The 22,854-nt window shown below is 42.5% G+C and overlaps 1 long non-coding RNA gene across 1 annotated transcript in view; it reads right to left on the minus strand.

The window, feature by feature from the left end:
* Positions 1–2,157: 2,157 nt before the first annotated feature.
* Positions 2,158–22,854, minus strand: part of LOC133563475 (uncharacterized) — a 53,345-nt gene continuing 32,648 nt past the window's right edge. Inside the window, exon 3 of the long non-coding RNA XR_009809050.1 lies at positions 2,158–3,933. This is a non-coding gene — a long non-coding RNA (uncharacterized LOC133563475). The remainder of the gene's footprint in view (positions 3,934–22,854) is intronic.

Consider the following 22,854-nt stretch of genomic DNA (forward strand, 5'->3'; position numbering starts at 1 on the left):
AAATATTTTGGACAGGCCAATCAAGGGCAAGTTAGGGCGGGTCATCGAACCAGGAAGGGAAATCACAACAGACAAGCACATCTCAAATGACGACGATAGAGTCGTAGAAGAGAAGAGGGAATAGTCAAGCGGGCAATTTACATGTATATATGGCAGAGGGATTCTCTTAGATTTTTCTTTTAGCAAATGTAGACGACGTCCAGGAAATCTACAATGCGTCTTCTTGGCTACATTTGGACAAATGTATGCGTTTGGATAAAACATTCATTTGAGTTGTTTACCATGTAGCCCGGATCCAAACTGTTTTGGCATGGAAGACGTGGAATACACATTTAGGAACACACATGATTGTGGCAGGCTTCACGGTGGCAGAGGGGTTAGTGCGTCTGCCTCACAATACGAAGTTCCTGCAGTCCTGGGTTCAAATCCAGGCTCGGGAACTTTCTGTGTGGAGTTTGCATGTTCTCCCCGTGAATGCGTGGGTTCCCTCCGGGTACTCCGGCTTCCTCCCACTTCCAAAGACATGCACCTGGGGATAGGTTGATTGGCAACACTAAATTGGCCCTAGTGTGTGAATGTGAGTGTGAATGTTGTCTGTCTATCTGTGTTGGCCCTGCGATGAGGTGGCGACTTGTCCAGGGTGTACCCCGCCTTCCGCCCGATTGTAGCTGAGATAGGCGCCAGCGCCCCCCGCTACCCCAAAAGGGAATATGCGGTAGTAAATTGATGGATGGATGATTGTGGCAGACATGTAATGACATTTGCTACAGTCTGTCTAAATGCTAAATTATATATTCATTGGTGTTTTAAAACAGGACAGTAGCTGACATTTTGTTCATTATTTCTACTGTTCATATTTTGACATTGAACAGAATCATTTTGAAATATAAACAACATGACTACAAGATATTTCATGCTATTAATCTATCCATTTTCTACCGCTTATTCCCTTTTTGGGGTTGCGGGGGGCGCTGGCGCCTATCTCAGCTACAATCGGGCAGAAGGCGGGGTACACCCTGGACAAGTCGCCACCTCATCGCAGGGCCAACACAGATAGACAGACAACATTCACACTCACATTCACACACTAGGGCCAATTTAGTGTTGCCAATCAACCTATCCCCAGGTGCATGTCTTTGGAAGTGGGAGGAAGCCGGAGTACCCGGAGGGAACCCACGCATTCACGGGGAGAACATGCAAACTCCACACAGAAAGATCCCGAGCCTGGATTTGAACCCAGGACTGCAGGACCTTCGTATTGTGAGGCAGACGCACTAACCCCTCTTCCACCGTGAAGCCCATGCTATTAATCACAAATGGTTATTCTTCAGATACAGGATGTTAGCTAAAAGAATAAATATTTTTTGTACTCTTTATGATTTTTGCATTTGGAGCAGTTAGAAGTGGTGAGGGAGTCGAAGGGAGACAGAAGATGGCTATAAAATCCAAGACAGAATCCACTAAAGCAGAAACAAATAGTAAAATGCAAGCTGCTCATGAATTTGCCAGGAAGGCCCATGTCAGAGCCTTCAAATCAAACATGCCAAAGTAATGTGTGAATGAAGCAAAGTATTGTGTAAATAATGTAAATAACTGGATGAACCATGTGTGGCTGTGAAGTGAACACTAGTAAGGTTGTAAATACTGTATCGAATTGGCGAACCCATGTTGTTCCTGTGGATGTGAACACAGGTTGTAATTACTGTAGTGGCTAAATATCATAGTGACTGAAAAAGACACAGTGATTGGCCTGTCCCTAACCAGGGACAAGATAGGGCGGGTCATCGAACCAGGAAGGGAAATCACAAAATGCCTGCCCGCAAATAAAAATTTTTTATCTGAGTTTGATACATTTTGTATTATTAGCACAGCTATCTTATTTATCTTTCGTAGACATATTTATTTTTCAATTTGATCTATTTTTGTATTTTAAAAAAAAAAAATGTAATTCTGAACTACTTAAGTAGTTTATTTTATGTGCTGTTAATACCCATCTTGACTAACTGGGTTAATAAAAGTGCCACTGATAGTTTACAGTACAGTTGTCATTCACTTCAATATCACGGAAGAGGGCTCAAAAATGAACATCTTTGTATGTATACTTTCACCCAAAAATATATCGAGATATATGTGAATCAATCAATCAATACATCAATCAATCAATGTTTATTTATAAAGCCCTAAATCAAGAGTGCCTCAAAAGGCTGCACAAGCCGCAATGACATTCTCGGTTCAGAGCTCACAAAAGGGCAAGGAAAAACTCACAACTCAGTGGGACGTCAATGTGGATGACTATGAGAAACCTTGGAGAGGACCACAGATGTGGGTGATTATTACACAACAACTGGTGCAATACAAATACCAATAGAAATAGCACTATTGATAACTAATGATAACAATAATGACCTCTATTATCAACAATACAATTGTTTCAAATGCATCAATACATATATGTAATGATAACTTGAAATACAAAAGAAATCAGAAAAATGGAGGGGAAGAAGTAGAAGAGAAACTGTATTAACCTTGTAGTTTGTTATAGTTCCAATGGGTTAAGCTTTGTCAGTGTGCCATGTGTTACCCAGTTTCCCCTAGGGCAGGGGTAGGGAACCTATGGTTCTAGAGCCAGATGTGGCTCTTTTGATGACTGCATCTGGCTCTCGGATAAATCTGAGCTGACATTCCTTAACACGATAAGTAATTAATAATTCCACTTGTAATCACAGTGTTAAAAATAACGTTCAAAATATAAAACATTCTCATGCTTTTTTATGTTCACAAAGTTGCGTTAATGGTAAGTAGTCATTTATTTATTATTGGTTAGTGTGGGGTTTGCCCTCCTGGGGGTTCTTCAGACCACCAAGCACCGACAGGAGAGGCCTTTTCAGGGTTACATTATTGTTTTATTTTTCAATAAGTCTCTCAGTTGCTTTCCAGCAATTGTATTTTTCTCTCTCGCTTGCGCTCTGGCTCCAGCCTCCACCCCGTCTCCCCTCCTGGCTGCTGCTTATAACAGAGCGACAGGTGATTAGATAACAAGGCCCAGGTGGGCCATCTACGCACCTGTTGCTGATTTCTAGGCCGGTCCTGGGACACCCAAGTTTGCTGCAGGCCCACAGGCCACGCCCCCACCACAGTTAGCTTCAGAATAACAATGTTATTACAAAGAATAAGAGACCTATTATACTCTAGAAATGTTGGTTTTACTTAAAAATGCACGCGTTTAGTTGTGTTCAGTGTAAAAAAAATATTATATGGCTCTTACGGAAATATTTGGCTTTCATGGCTCTCTCAGCCAAAAAGGTTCCGGACCCCTGCCCTAGGGCAACTACGTTAATATGGAGTATGCATTTATGTAAACTCTGTTGATAATTTTTCAATTCTTTAAACACAAAAACGTCGGCTTTTTTCTGAAGAGAGGGAAGATGGTCAATAAGACAACATCTATGTACATTTCTGACCAAAGAACCAACATTATATGTTATGTAGATCAATCAATCAATCAATCAATCAATCAATCAATGTTTACTTATATAGCCCTAAATCACTAGTGTCTCAAAGGGCTGCACAAACCACCACGACATCCTCGGTAGGCCCACATAAGGGCAAGGAAAACTCACACCCAGTGGGACATCGGTGACAATAATGATCCAGTGGGATGTCTGTGACAATAATGATTATGAGAACCTTAGAGAGGAGGAAAGCAATGGATGTCGAGCGGGTCTAACATGATACTGTGAAAGTTCAATCCACAATGGATCCAACACAGTCGCGAGAGTCCAGTCCAAAGCGGGTCCAACTCAGCAGCGAGAGTCCCGTTCACAGCGGAGCCAGCAGGAAACCATCCCAAGCGGAGGCGGATCAGCAGCGCAGAGATGTCCCCAGCCGATACACAGGCAAGCAGTACATGGCCACCGGATCGGACCGGACCCCCTCCACAGGGGAGAGTGGGACATAGAAGAAAAAGAAAAGAAACAGCAGATCAACTGGTGTAAAAAGGGAGTCTATTTAAAGGCTAGAGTATACAAATGAGTTTTAAGGTGAGACTTAAATGCTTCTACTGATCACATGGAAGTGTTAAATGTAGAAAAAAAAAAATCATATAATGACTCTTTTAACGGGCAGCATGGTGAAAGAGGGGTTAGTGCATCTGCCTCACAATACGAAGGTCCTGGGCTTGGGATCTTTCTGTGTGGAGTTTGCATGTTCTCCCCGTGACTGCGCAGCTTCTCTCCGGGTACTCCGGCTTCCTCCCACCTCCAAAGACATGCACCTGGGGATAGGTTGATTGGCAACACTAAATTGGCCCTAGTGGGTGAATGTGAGTGTGAATGTTATCTGTCTATATGTGTTGACCCTGCGATGAGATGGCGACTTGTCCAGGGTGTACGCACACTTTGCAACCCCGAACGGGACAAGAGGATGGAAATGGATGGATGGATGGATGGATGAATGGACCCTTTTAAGCACAGCGCTTTCAACTCCGACTCACCTTGATCTTGTGTGAATGGCAACAAAGCAATAAGAGTCAATATTTAGACATTTGGGCCAAAGCCTCATTATATGGGAAAAGGCCACACAACTTCTGTCAGCCGACTCCTGGGATTACCAGAGCAAAGGAGTGTAATCTCACCACTTTGAAGTGTGTCAGTAAAACACGTCACACAGTGCTCCAAAGACAACATCATTGTTGTGCATCTAAGGGAGTCACCATCCTTTTTGCTTTTTATCATCACTTCATTCTCCGGGCTGCTGTTTAGTTACTTCAAGGAATACCAGACCTCTTTTTTTTTTTTTAAAGTGCAATAAAAAGAAGTGAAAGAGAACCATGTGACTCACATTCATTCATTTTTACGAAGCAGAGCATAATAAAGTCTCTCTTTAAAGGCGGCGGTGTCGGGTGGTTTAGGTTATTTCAACGGCGTGTGGCTGCACGTTTGACATTAGATAATGGCCTGCTCATGTTCATGGCCTCCACACGTATACGTGAGCCACTGGTAAACACACACATACACAAACACACACACACACACCTGCTCAAGCACTAACCATACCAACTACATAACTGAACAAATACTCTCATATCTTCTCTATCTAGCCGCCACACGCTCACACCTGCGTTCAGCAAGTTTTGTAGTTACAAGGCAACTAGAATGCCCTTTGTCATTGCATGACTCTATTTATCGAGCACGTAGATATCAGTGATAAAGACTGTAAGTCAACATTCCGACAGGTGTTAAGCGTTTTTTTGTTTTTTTTTGCACACAAGAAACTCCCGTCTTGGTCTTTATGAGCAATAAAGGGTCGACCTTTTCTGCTTCATGGCTCCCTCTTTGGGCCAGAGTCCAACCCAGGCTGCAGACCAGACAACCTTCCAATCGACCAGTTTTTTTTTTCAAATCAACTAATTAACTTACTGATTTCCAGTGAGGGTTGGACTCCGCCAAGGCTGTCCTTTGTCACCGATTCTGTTCATAACTTTTATGGACAGAATTTCTAGGCGCAGTCAAGGCGTTGAGGGGTTCCGGTTTGGTGGCCACGGGATTAGGTCTGTGCTTTTTGCAGATGATGTGGTCCTGATGGCTTCATCTGACCGGGATCTTCAGCTCTCGCTGGATCGGTTCGCAGCCGAGTGTGAAGCGACCGGAATGAGAATCAGCACTTCCAAGTCCGAGTCCATGGTTCTCGCCCGGAAAAGGGTGGAATGCCATCTCCGGGTTGGGGAGGAGACCCTGCCCCAAGTGGAGGAGTTCAAGTACCTAGGAGTCTTGTTCACGAGTGAGGGAAGAGTGGATCTTGAGATCGACAGGCGGATCGGTGCGGCGTCTTCAGTAATGCGGACGTTGTACCGATCCGTTGTGGTGAAGAAGGAGCTGAGCCGGAAGGCAAAGCTCTCAATTTACCGGTCGATCTACGTTCCCATCCTCACCTATGGTCATGAGCTTTGGGTCATGACCGAAAGGATAAGATCACGGGTACAAGCGGAAGGAAATGAGTTTCCTCCGCCGTGTGGCGGGGCTCTCCCTTAGAGATAGGGTGAGAAGCTCTGCCATCCGGGAGGAACTCAAAGTAAAGCCGCTGCTCCTTCACATCGAGAGGAGCCAGATGAGGTGGTTCAGGCATCTGGTCAGGATGCCACCCGAACGCCTCCCTAGGGAGGTGTTTAGGGCACGTCCAACCGGTAGGAGGCCACGGGGAAGACCCAGGACACGTTGGGAAGACTATGTCTCCTGGCTGGCCTGGGAACGCCTCGGGATCCCCCGGGAAGAGCTAGACGAAGTGGCTGGGGAGAGGGAAGTCTGGGTTTCCCTGCTTAGGCTGTTGCCCCCGCGACCCGACCTCGGATAAGCGGAAGATGATGGATGGATGGATGGATGGATGGAATTAACTGATCAACTACTCCTTGTCTAGGTTACATGCCAGCAAAACTACAATAATATTATTAGTATTTTTCCATATTGCGCAATAGAGGTGTCCTGATACAACTTTTTCACTTCTAAAACTGTCAGGCTTGCCACTGACTGTTTGTGTTTTAGTTTTTCCTCTGTGTGTGTTTAGTATTTCCTGTTTTTAGTTCCTGTCAGCGCTCTTATTTTGTTAGTTTCCCGTCTTTCTCCCTGAGCGCTGTTTCACCTCAGCTGCGGCTGATTGGCACCTGGCCACACCTGGTGTCAATTAGTGTTATCCTACTTGTACCTGCTTTTGTCCTCCAGTCAGTGCTGGATTATTGTCGTGTTGTGATGTGTCTTGTATTTGCAGCGTAGCGGTAAGCTATATCCGTTAGATGTTTGTAGCTTACTGTTCTTTGTTCCCTTCTTCCAGTTTGTTTTGTACTACACGTTACAACTTTTTTTTTCCTGCTCGCTACCCGCTAGCTTCCACACTAGCCCCTTTTTATTTTTGCCAGCTTCCATGTTAAGCTCCTTTTATTTGCTAGCTCCCATGTTAGCTCCCTTAGTTTGTTATCCGTCTCGTGCGTGCTTTTGTTCGTACCCCTTTGGTTTGTTCTTGTTCTAATATTTTAATTAAATCATGTTTTACTGTTCAATGCCTGCCTCCGTCTTGGGGTTCGTCACAAACTAACGCTGACAAATACGAGACAAAAATTAATCTTGTATGATATCAGGAAGAATCATACATACTTTTAATATTTTGTAGTAGAGCTGGGCGATATATCAAGTTCGTAAGATATATCGATATATTTTTAAACAAGATATGAATTAAGAAAATATTGTAGTATCGATATCATTTATTTCATGTTAAAATGACCAAACGTCGCTTATCTATTGTGTTCATTGTTCTCCCCCGGTCCACCCCCATTGGTGACTAAACCCCTCCACTTTAACTACGTTGATATGGTTGATAAAACATGATTGTATGCATGAGTGAATGTATGCATATGTGCTTGCAAATGTACAGTATGTGTATGTGTATGTTTGTACAGTAAATGTATGTGTACAGCATTTGTATGTGTATGTTTGTACAGTAAATGTATGTGTACAGCATTTGTATGTGCATGTTTGTACAGTAAATGTATGTGTACAGCATTTGTATGTGTATGTTTGTACAGTGAATGTATGTGTACAGCATTTGTATGTGTATGTTTGTACAGTGAATGTGTGGATGTATGAACTTTGCGTGTGTAGGTATGTACTGTCGACTTGTCCAGGGTGTACCCCCGCCCGAATGCAGCCGAGATAGGCTCCAGTGACCCCCCCGCGACCCCAAAAGGGACAATCGGTAGAAAATGGATGGGTATTTATTATATTTGTGTATGCATGTGGGAGGATAAGTACCTATGTGTGCGGGTATGTATATGTGTATGAAGAATTGTGTGTATTTGAATATATATGTTTATTTGTATGTACAATTTATTTGACTCTCTGTATGTGCTTTTATTAACTGTCTGGAATGGATTTTTACTGTCTTTAAATTGATATTTTGAAATTTAGGTTTAAGATTAAGTCAAATCGACTCGTCCAGGGTCTATTCTGCCTTCCACCCGTTTGCACCGCGGTGAAAGAAGTCTTGTCTTGGTTTTTTCTGTCTTGTGATTTTCATGTTTTATTTTGAAAAGCAACTCCTCTTGTTTCAGATCACGGGCCCTTCCTCTTGTGTCACCAGTCTGACATCATCCCTGACCCTTGATTGTTTCCACCTGTTTCCCATTACCATCATGTTCCATTTAAGCCCATGCCTCCCCTTGTTCTGTGCCAGTTTGTCTCCAGCTTTCGTTTCAGTCTAGCGTCCAAGTCCATGTCCATGTTTGTATCCATGCCTTGCTTCTTCCCACGTCTACTTCCTTGGTACAAAAAAATCCCATGCTGTAATTTTGAATTTTACTTTTTCTCCTCCTTAGAGCGACCTTTTGTTATTCTAGGCTTTGTTCAACTAATGTGGTGAGTTTTTGTACTTTCCTTAATTACTTTTCTTCCTCAAAGATTGAGTGAATTTTTATTTTTATTAGAGTAGAAATATTTATTGCCATTTTTTGTTCTTCCGCCTGTTGGAGCGCTTTATGTTAAATTCTTTATAGCGGATACGACACAAATTGTAGTTTGTCTTTATTCCTCCTTTTTTTTTTGGAGTGATTTTCGGTTCGTCCATTTTTGGAATTTTTCCGCAGATGTTTTTTGTTTAATCATTAAACGTGTATTACTCTGGCTCTGGAGGTTTAAAAGTTGTTTCAAAATAAAAGCTTTATTGGAACCTCATCTCTGCATCTCATTCCACTCCTTATCCTAAGATTGACAGTCTGAAAGTGTGTAGAAAGCTTCTATCCAGTGTAGAAGTCCTTGCAGTTGGGACAGCCAATGTATTATCAGGTATTAATATGCTGGCTTGTTTGGTTCTTATTTACTGACTATCAGGGGGCGTCAATACCAGAAAGCTGGCCTGCCAAAATCTTTCATTTGGCCAGCCAAAGATTACCAAAATAATGAAATCACACAGTTTTACGGAATACTGGTCATTAATGGAGGAACATCATTGTGAATGGCTGCATAGCGCAATGGGTAATTATATCGGCGTTTTAAACTCTTTACTGTCTGCTGGAAAAAAAATCTGTCTTTTGGTTTAATGTAACTGAGGACAATAGGTGTAGATACTTGGCTGGGATGGTTCCAAATTGAGGATGCCTATGAAGGAGTAGAAGGAAGGTTGGTTCTGGGGGTAGTGACCGTTAAAAACCATAACTGCAACAAAAAAATCTACCTACTACAAATCTTGGGCAAAAGAAGGCAGGCAAGCGCAAAGACCCAGGCCCCAGATAGAAAGCAGTGGGAAAAACTTGCGGCTCAATGTCCTCCAGATGACGTTAAAACCTAAGGTGTAAAGTAAGGCCTCGATAGGACAAGGGAAGAAATTATGAAAGTCTGGAGTAATTGTCTGAGTGCTGTCAGGCTTGCCCCTGACAGTTTGGTTGTGTTTTAGTTTTTCCTCTGTGTGTGTGCAGTATTTCCTGTCTTTAGTTCCTGTCAGCACTCTTATTTTGGTTCAGTTTCCTGTTTGTCTCCCAGAGTGCTGTGTCCCCTCAGCTGCGGCTGATTGGCACCTGGCCACACCTGGTGTCAATCAGCCCACTCCTATTTAGAACGGTTTTCTCCTCCAGTCAGAGGCTGGATTATTGTCGTTTCATGTCGTGTCAATGATTTCTACTTGTTGCTCCTACCGGTTGGTTTGTCACCACTACTTGTCAATGTCATTAATACTTTGTTGTAGCTGTTTCTACTTTTGTTCACCCTGCTCATGCCATAGTTCCTTCTTGTCACAGTAAGTGTTTTGTTCATAGCCTAGTTTGTTAGTACCCTTTTGTTTGTTATTGTTTTAGTATTTAAATTAAATCATGTTTTCTTATTCAATGCCTGCCACCGTCTCTGCATCTTGGGGTTTGTCACCAACAAACTCTGACAAGTGTTTTAACATTTTAACATTTCTTTATTTGACTTTTGACTTATACAGTCCAGAAATACAATTAAACACATGTCAAATGTTCTTTTTTTGTCCCTAAACAAGCAACGCAATAATAAACAAAAAAACAAACAAACAACAAACATCAGTCAAATGAGTACAGGCAAATACTGACCAGAAGCCATGGACCACTCCACTCCTGAATGTCCCCCACACAGTGCAGCAAAACAAAAGAGCAAACAAATGGTTCATCAGTTATCCACCCTTCAATTACCTTTCACCCATCCATCCATCCATTTTCTACCGCTTGTCCCTTTCGGGATTGCAGGGTCGACTGGAGCCTATCCCAGCTGCATTTGGGGGGAAGAAAAACTATTCAATATCAGCATAATTTTCTCCAGTTTGGGAAAATACAGAACATCTCTAATCCAGCGGGTGTGGCACAGAGGCGCTGTTGCCTTCCAATTTAACACAATAAGTCTTCTAGCCAACAAAGTAGTGAATGCTACAACATTATTTGGGGATTTGCTAAGGGTAGATAACCGAGGTGCCACCCCAAATAGTCCCCAGGATTCGATTTGATCTTTTCGCCAATTACCAAAGACAAAGTATTAAAAATTACAGTCCAATAACTGCTCAGGGATGGGCAAACCCAAAACATGTGTATTGAGTCAACTGGAGATAGTTGATACTGATCACATACACTTGTAAAGAACATAATGTCATGGCTGTGTTGAGTTTCCAATAATTTCTACAACACTTATTTTTTGTGAGAGAGTAATTGGAGCACATACTTGATTGTCACAAAAACATTCATGAAGTTTGGTTCTTTTATGAATTTATTTTGGGTCTACTGAAAATGTGACCAAATCTGCCAGGTCAAAAGTATACATACAGCAATGTTAATATTTGATTAAATATCCCTTGGCAAGTTTCACTGCAATATCAATCAATCAATCAATCAATCAATGTTTATTTATATAGCCCTAAATCACAAATGTCTCAAAGGACTGTACAAACCACTACGACTACGACATCTTCGGAAGAACCCACATAAGGGCAAGGAGAATTCACACCCAGTGGGACGCCAGTGACAATGATGACGATGAGAAGCCTTGGAGAGGACCTCAAATATGGGCAACTCCCCCCCTCTAGGTGACACCGAAAGCAATGGATGTCGAGCGGGTCTAACATGATACTGTGAAAGTTCAATCCATAGGGGCTCCAACACAGCCGCGAGAGTTCAGTTCAAAGCGGATCCAAGACAGCAGCGAGAGTCCCATCCACAGGAAACCATCCCAAGCGGAGTCGGATCACCATCGTAAAGATGTCCCCAACCGATACACAGGCGAGCGGTCCATCCTGGGTCCCGACTCTGGACAGCCAGTACTTCATCCATGGTCATCGGACCGGACCCCCTCCACAAGGGAGGGGGGGACAGAGGAGAAAAAGAAAAGAAGCGGCAGATCAACTGGTCTAAAAAGGAGGTAGTTTTAAAGGGTAGAGTATACAGATGAGTTTCAAGGTGAGACTTAAATGCTTCTACTGAGGTAGCATCTCGAACTGTTACCGGGAGGGCATTCCAGAGTACTGGAGCCCGAACGGAAAACGCTCTATAGCCCGCAGACTTTTTTTGGGCCTTAGGAATCACTAATAAGCCAGAGTCTTTTGAACGCAGATTTCTTTAGGAGCTTTTGCCATCCACAAGCCACTGGCAAGCTTCTGGTTGAATTTTTGACCAGTCCTCTTAACAAAATCGGTGCAGTTCAGCTAAATGTGTTGGTTTTCTGACATGGACTTGTTTCTTCAGCATTGTCCACACGTTAAAGTCAGGGCTTTGGGAAGGCCATTCTAAAACCTTAATTCTAGCCAGATTTAGCCATTCCTTTACCACTTTTGACATGTGTTTGGGGTCATTGTTCTGTTGGAACACCCAACTGCGTTTAGTGGATGACAAGTCACAGCCAGCGACACCAGGAACGTGATCAGTATAATTCCACTGAATTCAAGGGAGAGGTCATCTGTGTGGTAGGACCAGAAAAAAGTCTATCTTCTAAAACTTGACTATTTCCGACTAAACTGACTTTTGGACAGTTTATTTTATTCAAGAAAAATGGCTTAATTTATTTTCATGCTGTATATTTTCATTCTGTATGTTTAAAATGGGGGCTTCACGGTGGCAGAGGGGTTAGTGCGTCTGCCTCACAATACGAAGGTCCTGCAGTCCTGGGTTCAAATCCAGGCTCGGGATCTTTCTGTGTGGAGTTTGCATGTTCTCCCCGTGAATGCGTGGGTTCCCTCCGGGTACTCCGGCTTCCTCCCACTTCCAAAGACATGCACCTGGGGATAGGTTGATTGGCAACACTAAATTGGCCCTAGTGGGTGAATGTGAGTGTGAATGTTGTCTGTCTATCTGTGTTGGCCCTGCGATGAGGTGGCGACTTGTCCAGGGTGTACCCCGCCTTCCGCCCGATTGTAGCTGAGATAGGCGCCAGCGCCCCCCGCGACCCCGAACGGGAATAAGCGGCAGAAAATGGATGGATGGATGGATGTTTAAAATGCTAAAAAAAGTTAACTAAAAGTCGTTGTGTGTCTATAGTTATTTCATGACACTCAGCTTCTTCCCAACTTAGAATACTGTCCACCACAAGTTAGTTACACCTCCGCAGTTTGATTTCACATTGTCAGGACTTATCCATCCATCCATCTTCAAACGCTTATCCGGAATTGGGTCGCGGGGACCACAGCTCTAGCAGAGAATCCCAGACTAACCTCTCCAGAGCAACATTAGCAACTTCCTCCTGGGGAATCCCAAAGCGTTCCCAGGCCAGAGAGGATATGTAATCCCCCCATCTGGTCCTTGGCCTGGGTCTCCTTTCAGTGGGATGTGTCAGGATTTATGCAGATCCCAAATGCACCTAGATAGGTACCAACAGGTTAGAAAAGTTGGTTTGGCACATTAGGTCCCCTTTATTGGGCCGTATTTTGCTCAGATCTGCTCTAAAGTAATAGTACGAAATACACATTTTGATTTCTCTACCCACCCACCTGGTTGCCTTTAGCTTTTCACCACTCCAGGATGTCGTGCATTGCTGCATTAATACTGCAAGTCATCTCTTTGCAGACGCAAGAAAGCGTGATTTGCTTTCTTGGGTCTGTGGTGACTCAGTTTACAAAAAGTAGACCTACAGCAGCAGTTGCCTGTCAGACCCCCCAGTTATTTACAGAGCCACCTACTGGAAGCAGCCACTCTATCAGCCCTGACAGGGATGGAGCCACAGGTCACAGGAATTAACTGAGTTAGCCTTTCACCTGCTAGTCTGAGGACAGAAAGGCAGGCGGCAAGAATTTGCTCCAATTGTCTCTTGATCAATCAATGTCGGTTTTCTGTTTGGGATCAGAGAAGTGACTGTGGTTGTCCTCGTAATGATTCATTCCACTGATAGTTTCATCACAATAGGCAACAGAGGAAGGCCAGTTGGTTTTCCTGTGGGGATTCCTTACTGTATTGGACAAATACAAATGGATGGACTTTGGGCCATTGTTGCAAGGTGGGGAGGTAACCCTGCATCTGCTGTCCACTGGGACCAGTTACTGCACTAATTGTCCGAAAAACAAAAACCTACTTACGACACACCAGCAAAACCATTTCTACTTAAAACACATGGGAGGATGATAAAACATCTCTATTTATTCTAATTATTTGAAGACACCATTTGTTTGACCTCCCCCACACCTAATTCGTGTAATCGAAACTGGACAATCATTGGAGGTAAGCATGCATGCTTTCTCGAGAGAGATGCATCTTTAACGGCTCCCTCGCAAAGAAGTGCAAACAGAAATATGATAAAGGTGAGGAACCAGCGACTGGTGGTCTGGTGTGCTGCCAAAGTTTGCTCAACATTAAACCAATAAGATAATGCAGGCCCTGTGTAGTCTAGACTCGCTCCAGCCACTGATAGTTGGGTTGTAGCTCTGTGAGGTTGGAGTCTGAGTCTTTGTATCAAATATTTGGATTTTCAGTTAGATAGCAGGGTCAAAGTGTGTGTGCGTATGTGTGTGCTGAACTCAGATAGTATTTACTGCATGGCTAATTGGCAAGTGTACCGCCTTTTGAACTTTGGGCCACAGATCTCCCCCTCACAAGCACAGGTGAGATGCAGTTTGGATCAGTAGTGAGGAAAGAAGGATATTTTTTTTTTTTACAGATGACGATGTGCAGCCCATGATAAACATCATTGGTTAGCGGTGAGATAATTAATTTGAAACACGCAACAGGTAATTTCATTTATGCAAGATGCTGTTTATTAACATTGATTGATCAAACCTTTGAGCTCAGCTACACCAGTTTAGCCATTTTCGGTTTTTCCTTCATTAAAAATAACAAGGACTTTCTTCTTTTAAGATTTGTGTAGAGCTTTGACCTGGCACATGAATCAAATACATACTGTATAAATCCAAGAGTTATGCAATATCCAAAATAATTGACAGCTGACTTTTTGAGAAACATTTATCAGTTATGATAAACACAATACTTAGTTTTTCATTTTTAAAAAAGTATTGAATTGAGATATTGATTCTATTTAAGTATATATATTTTTTACGCTTTGTTTTGATGACATCCTGTTTTTTGCACTTTGTTTTTAATGACATTTGTTTTCATCCATTTTGTTTATAGCTGCAAACTGTTTTGGGACATGTTTTTAATTATACTGTTGGCTTTGTCTACTTTGTAGGAGTCATTGTTGTAATCCATCCATCCATCCATTTTCTATCGCTTGTCCCTTTTTTTGGTATGCGGGGGGTGCTGGAGCCTATCCCAGCTGCATTCAGGCAGAAGACGGTTTATACAATGGACAAGTCGCCAACTCATCACAGGACCAACACAGATAGACAAACAACATTCACACTCACATTCCCGCACTAGGACCAATTTAGTGTTGCCAATCAACCTATTCCAGGTGCATGTTTTTGGAGGTGGGAGGAAGCCGGAGTACCCAGAGGGAACCGACGCTGTCACGGGGAGAACATGCAAACTCCACACAGAAAGATCCCGAGCCTGGGATTGAACTCAGGTCTACTCACGACCTTTGTATTGTGAGGCACATGCACTAACCCCTGTACCACCGTGCTGCCCTGCCTGGAACATCAACGTTCAAAAAATCAACAGAATTAAATTAATTGTTGCTAAATTTTTATCATTTTCCATTATTTCACTTTTCAAGACTTTCTTAAACCTTAACAAAGAACTACATGTTTTCAACTCATCACTGAGTTTGTTCCACCATTTAACTCCTAAAACTGAAATACCTTTGTATTTTATATTTGTTCTTACTTTATATATTTCAAAAATCAATATCCCCTGTAAATTATAGTTTTTTCCTCCTAATTTAAATAACCTAAGAATACAAGCCGGAAGGCTGTTGTTCTTTACTCGTAACACAATTTCCATTGTTTTTAAAAAAACATTAGAACTTATGACTAATGGATTGGTAGGTTCATAGTAGCACGCTTTGTGTATTATTTTAATTACCCTTTTTGGAATTTTAATTATAGGGTCTATTTTTGTTTTATAAACACTCCCCCAAACTTCAACAGAATATGTTAGATATGGAAAAAATAAAAGAATAATATAAAATATGCAAACATTTCTTATTCAGCGTGCGTCTTACTTTATAAAAAATAGCAATGGATTTGGATATTTTTCCTTTTATATATTCAATCTGCGGTTTCCAACATAATTTATGATCAATTATTATTCCCAAGAACTTAGTTTCATATGCTCTATCCATTTTCACTTGATTTAATTTAAATTTTTCTTCGCAATATGTCCTTACACCACAAAACACCATACATTTAGTTTTCTTATCATTTAATGATAACTTCCATCCATCCATTTTCTACCGCGTATTCCCTTTCGGGGTCGCGGGGGGTGCTGGCGCCTATCTCAGCTACAATCGGGCGGAAGGCGGGGTACACCCTGGACAAGTCGCCACCTGATAACTTATTAATATCAAACTATTTTTTCAGCTGAGGCAACTCAACCTCTATTATCCTCAACACTTCCTTCAAGTCTTCTCCTGAACAATATACATTTGTATCATCTGCAAACATTATACTTTTCAATTTATTAGATAGGCTTCACGGTGGCAGAGGGGTTAGTGCGTCTGCCTCACAATACGAAGGTCCTGCAGTCCTGGGTTCAAATCCAGGCTCGGGATCTTTCTGTGTGGAGTTTGCATGTTCTCCCCGTGAATGCGTGGGTTCCCTCCGGGTACTCCGGCTTCCTCCCACTTCCAAAGACATGCACCTGGGGATAGGTTGATTGGCAACACTAAATTGGCCCTAGTGTGTGAATGTGAGTGTGAATGTTGTCTGTCTATCTGTGTTGGCCCTGCGATGAGGTGGCGACTTGTCCAGGGTGTACCCCGCCTTCCGCCCGATTGTAGCTGAGATAGGCGCCAGCGCCCACCCCAAAAGGGAATAAGTGGTAGAAAATGGATGGAATTTATTAGATACTGAACAGATACCATTTAAATAAAGTATGAATAACAAATAAGTCCATGTGAAGAAGCATAGTATTGACAACAGTTTTCAAAAACCTTCAGAAAAACTTATAAACAGACTTTTGGTGTTATTATAGCATGTAGCAGTGTTTCCCAAAGTGAGGTGATTGTGGGGGGTACGTCTGAATGAATACAAGGGCTCTCCGCAACCATATTTAATGTACGAGATAAAATTAAGGCTATGATTAAGAAGTCGAAGCTCTGGTTAGATTGCATGAACAACAACAAAACAGGTCTTTCCGACCTTGCATGATTTTTTGTGTACAAATCACCTCAGTCTGACGGACTGTGTCAAACGTGACATAAGTACTCACCTCAGTGAGCTGGCTGCACAACTGCTCAGGTACTTTCCTGAAATTGACTAGTCGGACAGTTGGATTCGATATCCCTTTCCTACTGCCTTTAACGTCATCTGAAAAGCAGAGCCTCATTGATATCGCAACAACAGGATCCATGACAATTGAATTCAACCAGAAGCCTCTGCCAGATTTCTGGGTTCGGACTGTGCAGAGTACCCTGAACTGGCCAAACGCGCTGTCAAGACCTTATTGCCCTTTGCAACCACGTATTTGTGTGAGAGTGGGTTCTCAGCTCTGTCGAGCCTGAAAACGACAGACTGTGTCTGGAGGACGACCTAAAGCTAAGAGTTTTTCAGATTCGGCCAGACAAAAAGGGGTTATGTGCATCCTCTCAAGCTCAGCCTTCACATTAACCTGGATTTCTGTCACGTTCCCTTCTTTCAAATTCCCGTTTATCTGTCTATATTCTAATACAATTTTGTTTGATCTCAACTCTCATCTGAGTCCTGAAATCCCTAATAATTTTATACTTTAAGTGTTGTATAGGTGTGGAGAGGGGGGGGGGGCGGGGGTTTATATAGCTGGAGATTAAATGCTTGAAGGGGTACGGGATGGTAAAAAGTTTGGGAACCACTGGCATATAGTACCAAAATGTCCTCAAGCCGACTTAGTGCCTCCTCACACCTTCTGCACCACACTGCTCAGCACGCTTCATTTGATCAACACCACATTACGAGCATGCTCTGGGGAAGCTCCTGTTGGATTGAGTACCCAACCGCCTGTAAATGTGTGACCTGAGCGAAGGGCAAAAGATCACAGTTTGGAGCTTGGGGGAGAATTTTTGCGTGGGGGGCCCAGAGGGAGATTTGTTGCAAGCAGTGGGCCTTCACAAATGTGACATTGACTCAGGCGCAGGACAAGAATAAGACAAATAGGTCAGACTGTATTAGGGCTGGGCGATATATCGAATATACTCGATATATCGAATATACTCGATATATCGCGAGTTTGTCTCTGTGCGATGTAAAAAATGACTACATTGTGAGTATTTGAGTATACTTTCTCACGCAGTTGCTTTTAGCTGTGGGCCTTACACTGTGAGTAGGAAAGACAAGAAAGAGTGAGAAAAGCCGGCTTTTCTCACTCTTTCTTGTCTTTCCTTCTCACAGAGACATAAAACAAGCACATCTTCTTACGCCCTCGCTGACCGGGGAGCTAGCAGCATGGGTAAAGTTAGTGTCAGGTGGCGTAAGCGGAGCGGTGCGAGTGGTAATACGAGAGAGAGAAGGTGCAAATCTGGTAACAAATGGAGTAAGAATTAATTCCCAACAAAAACAGCACGGGGTGTATCGTCTGGTGGTGATTTGGCTTCAAGCGGGAAGATGTTGACCACACAACCGAAATATGTCAAGTATGCGGCAAAAGCGTTGCTACAAAAAATAGCAGCACTGCTAATTTGTAGCATCATTTGAAAAGTCACCCGCTAGAGAATGAAGTGTGCTTGAAACTCCGCATGTCAACATCTCAGGGCGGTGCCACGCCCAACAAAATGCACAAGCAACCAGCACTGACCCAATTAAGCCTGATGTCTTCCATTTCCACATCAACAAAAAATAGTCAACAACAGAAGGAGATAACGTCCGCAGGAACGTACCACACAGCGAAGGACATACACGATTGGATTTCCTATTATGCAGCTAATATATATTTTTCAGTTATTGAAATATCTTGTGTGACATCATGCAAAAAAGTGCACTTTATTTGTTTTAAAATATTGTTGTGGCATTCTGTACAAAAATTCCACTTTAATTTTGTCATGCCTGTTAATCAGGTTTATGTTTGATCATGTTTATGTTTTGTTTTTGCACTCTTTTTTCCCCGTTTTGCACTTCTTGGTTTTGTTTGTTTCCATAGATACTCATTAGTTTCCACCTGGTCTCCAAGTCACGCCCCTGTCCTCAGCCTCACGCCTGTTTCTAATCATCATCATAGTCACTATTTAAGTCATTTGTTTTCTGTTCCTCGGCCCGGGAACTTTGCTACTTTCCTGCCTACCTACCTACCTACCTACCTATGCTGCACATCCTTCCTGCCCTCGATCACCTGCCACGCACCTTGCTATTCATTTCCCCTTGTTTTTGGTCACAGTAAGTGTTTTTTTTAAATTGTTCATAGCCATGCCATCGTGCTGTCTTTGTTTATAGTTCATTATTATTCATGCCATTGAGCAAGTGTTTTGGTTTCATGTTTATAGTTATAGCTTCAGTTCTAGTCTTTTGTTTCATAGCCCTGTTTTTGATCCGCCACTGAGCGCGCCCTTTTTTTTCCCTGTTTTTGTATTATAGTGTGTAAATAAATTAATCATGTACCTTAGTTCACGCCTGGCTCGTCCCAAATTCCCTCTGCGTCGAAGAAGCAAAACAAATCCAAGTCAAAGTCCTGACAAATTTAGTGTTGTTTTGATTTGTCATCATAGTGACATCGTGCACAAAAGAGCACTAATAGCTTGTTTTAAAATGTCTCTAACAATATTGCACTTTCTGTTTTGGAAATGACATAAATGTTTTTGCTACTGCTTAATAACTGTTTAATAAATGGAGTTTTGGTAAATTGACTTAGTTGTGATTTCCCTCTCTGCATGTGTCATGATTGGCGGCTCGGATTATGTCATATTCGGGTTTTGGTTCTGTTTTGTGTCTCGTTTGTTTAGTATTTTACTTCCTTAGTTCCTGGTGGCACTTCCTGTTTTGTCTGTTGTCATAGTCACGTTTTAGTGTCACCTGCCTTGTGTTTTTGACACGCACCTGCCTCCTAATTTCTGTCGTTATATAAGCCTGCCGTTACTCATCCTCGCAGTCTAGTTTGCTTTCCAATGCAACAGGTGACGTCGCTATCCCCGATTGTGGTAAAGACTTTTTGTATTCGTTAGCTTCCACGCTATTCCTTCGTTTGTGTCCCTAGCTCACATGCTGGCGCTTTCTGTTCTTTCTAGCTCCCATGCTAGTTCTGTTTATTTTGTCTTTAGTGCCTTGTGCAAGTGTTTTTGTTCTTAGTTTGTTCTTTAGTATAAATAAATCATTTCTTACCTTCACACTGTGTCCAGTCCGCCTGCACAATTGAGAGAACGCACCCGCATCACCACAATGAGAGCTAAGTGTCACGGCATGAAATTTTAAAATGAGCATATATTAACGCAGTATGAACAATGTAGACACATAGAATCATCATACTGCTGTGATTATATGCATCAAGGCAAAATATCGAGATATATATCGTGTATCATGACATGGCCTAAAAATATCGAAATATTAATGAAAGGCCATATCGCCCAGCCCTAGACCGTATGCCTATTCTTTACATCAATATTTATTGTGCATTGTTTGTTTCTGTGTTTGCTTGGACACACTTGATCAAACTTTGCACTTCACCTGTTTGCGATGTGGTTCAAATACACACAATGAAGAGAAAAAAAAAATGTGTGACCTGCTGTCTCCCCGAAGGCATGAAGGTACACACACACACACACACACACACACACACACACACACACACACACACACACACACACACACACACACCAACACGACTTCTTGGGAGTGTGTGTTGCTGCGCTGGCAGATTTTGATTCCCCAGCACCAGAGCAATTTTCTTCTTCTGGAACATGCATCATCGCAGCTTTGTTTATTCCTTCCTTCATTCAATTAGCCTCTCGTGTGTTTATTTAACATTTCCTACTCAATGATCTCATTTTTTTTGTTTGGTTGCTCCCCACATCTGTGAATTAATGCCTCAGCTGAGCGTGTTGCGTGCGCTGTGGATTTGATTAAGCCCGCTTGTCCCGTGCAAGTGTTTGGTTGGGACAGCATCCCCAAAATGAGAGAGAGGGAGAGTGTTTGTGTGTGTGACGCTTACGGAGAAAGGCACCATCTGTTCCATGTGACAGTAATGAAGTGAGGGGCAGTGTGGAATAAAGGCTACGACCCATTCATCACAGCTGTAGGCGGGCCTAAGCATATTCTCTCTGTCTTCTAGGAATACCTACACATGCACAAATTACACCTTTAAAATACCCTATAGCAGGTCAAATACAGTTAGAGTAATAACCAGACAAGTTAGATTCAGCACATGCCCACAAACTAGCACGAAGAAGTGTTTATAGACAGCAACTCTTTCTGTGTTTGTATTATTCCTTCAGGAGAGGGAGGCCATGCACTTGCAGCAGTTAACTGTCACCGTGTGTGTATGCAGGTTAAAGATAAACAAACTGCAAGGCATTATTCTGTCAATACGAATCACTGGCTGTGATGGATAAACTCAATGCAGATTGTTTTTGCTCCTGCAAACACAACTTTTTTCAGCCACAATGGGGGCTGTCAGCATTACTGGACCCGTAGCTATTCCCACCCAAGTGACAAATCCCCTCGTTAGCAGATATCCAAGGTTCAAGGTTGTGTTGATTTTCTTGTGAGCGTGCACAAATAAGAAAGGTAAACAAGGATGGATCTGTCGTGAACAATCCAGTGTTGTAACGTATGTAAAGGAGGGGATGTGTCCAGACTTGGCCCTCTCTCCCCTGAAGATTACCTGTCAATCCCAACGTGCCACAGCTCACGGGCGTTGTGGGGAAAACAAGGTGCTCGCTCACGTTAACCTTTTTATGGGCCGAATAATAAATGTGTCCACAGAAACATAGCTGCCATGTGAAATTTAAATACCGTGGGCCTGCCCTACTAAAAATTTGCGTGGATTTGAACTTGATAGCGCAAGCATAGCTGATCCACTAAACTTGTGCGGAGAGAATTGAATCTTTTAAAGGGGAACATTATCACATTTTCAGAAGGGTTAAAACCAATAAAAATCAGTTCCCAGTGGCTTATTTTATTTTTCGAAGTTTTTTTCAAAATTTTACCCATCATGAAATATCCCGAAAAAAGGCTTTAAAGTGCCTGATTTTCGCTATCTGTAAATCCACTCGTCCATTTTCCTGTGACGTCACATAGTGATGCCAATACAAACAAACATGCCGGCTAGAACAGCAAGATATAGCGACATTAGCTCGGATTCAGACTCGGATTTCAGCGGTTTAAGCGATTCAACAGATTACGCATGTATTGAAACGGATGGTTGGAGTGTGGAGGCAGATACCGAAAACGAAATTGAAGAAGAAACTGAAGTTATTAAGCGAAAAGCTATTGAAGCAATTCGGCGATCGCCTTCTAACCAACGATTGCATCTTTTGACCACTGGAGCAACTTAAATCAGTCGATTGGTAAGTGCTTGTTTGGCATTACATGTGGGTGGAGGGAAAGGCTGGATACAAATATAGCTACAAATGTACATACAGCTAGCCTAAATAGCATGTCAGCATCGATTAGCTGGCAGTCATGCCGCGACCAAATATGTCTGATTAGCACATAAGTCAATAAAATCAACAAAACTCACTTTTGTGATTTTGCTGACTTTATCGTTGTAAATGCATCTGCTTTGAGTGTCGCAGGATATCCACACATTCTTGCCATTTCTGCCATGTTGGCATCGATTAGGATGCCGTGCTAATCGATGCACACTCCACGTAAGACAACTTGAATCTGTCCCTGATCGTGTTGTTACACCCTCTGATGACACATCGAAGAGGCGTGATGTCTCCAAAGTACGGAAAACAGTCGAAAAAACGGAAAATAACAGAGCTGATTTGACTTGTGTGTGTAATGTGTTTGAGAAAATGACGGATTTCTTCCCATTGTAACGTCACGGGCGAAAGGTCATTGACAGCGAACAATTGAAAGGCGTTTAAATCGCCAAATTTACCCTTTTAGAGTTCGGAAATCGGTTAAAAAAACATATGGTCTTTTTTCTGCAACATCAAGGTATAAATTGACGCTTAGATAGGTCTGGTGTAGAGATGCGCGGTTTGCGGTCACAACCGCGGAGTCCGCGGATAAACCGTGGGTCGGGTGGGAGACATGACGAAAACATAGATTTTAAATAGATTCGGGCGGGTGGCGGTTAAACCAATTCGGAAATATATATTGTAATAATCCCAGAATGTAGGCTCATAAAACTTCTTCGTTTGTCTTGTC

Source organism: Nerophis ophidion, linkage group LG12 (assembly GCF_033978795.1).
Source record: "Nerophis ophidion isolate RoL-2023_Sa linkage group LG12, RoL_Noph_v1.0, whole genome shotgun sequence".
NCBI classification, from domain to species: Eukaryota; Metazoa; Chordata; class Actinopteri; order Syngnathiformes; family Syngnathidae; genus Nerophis; species Nerophis ophidion.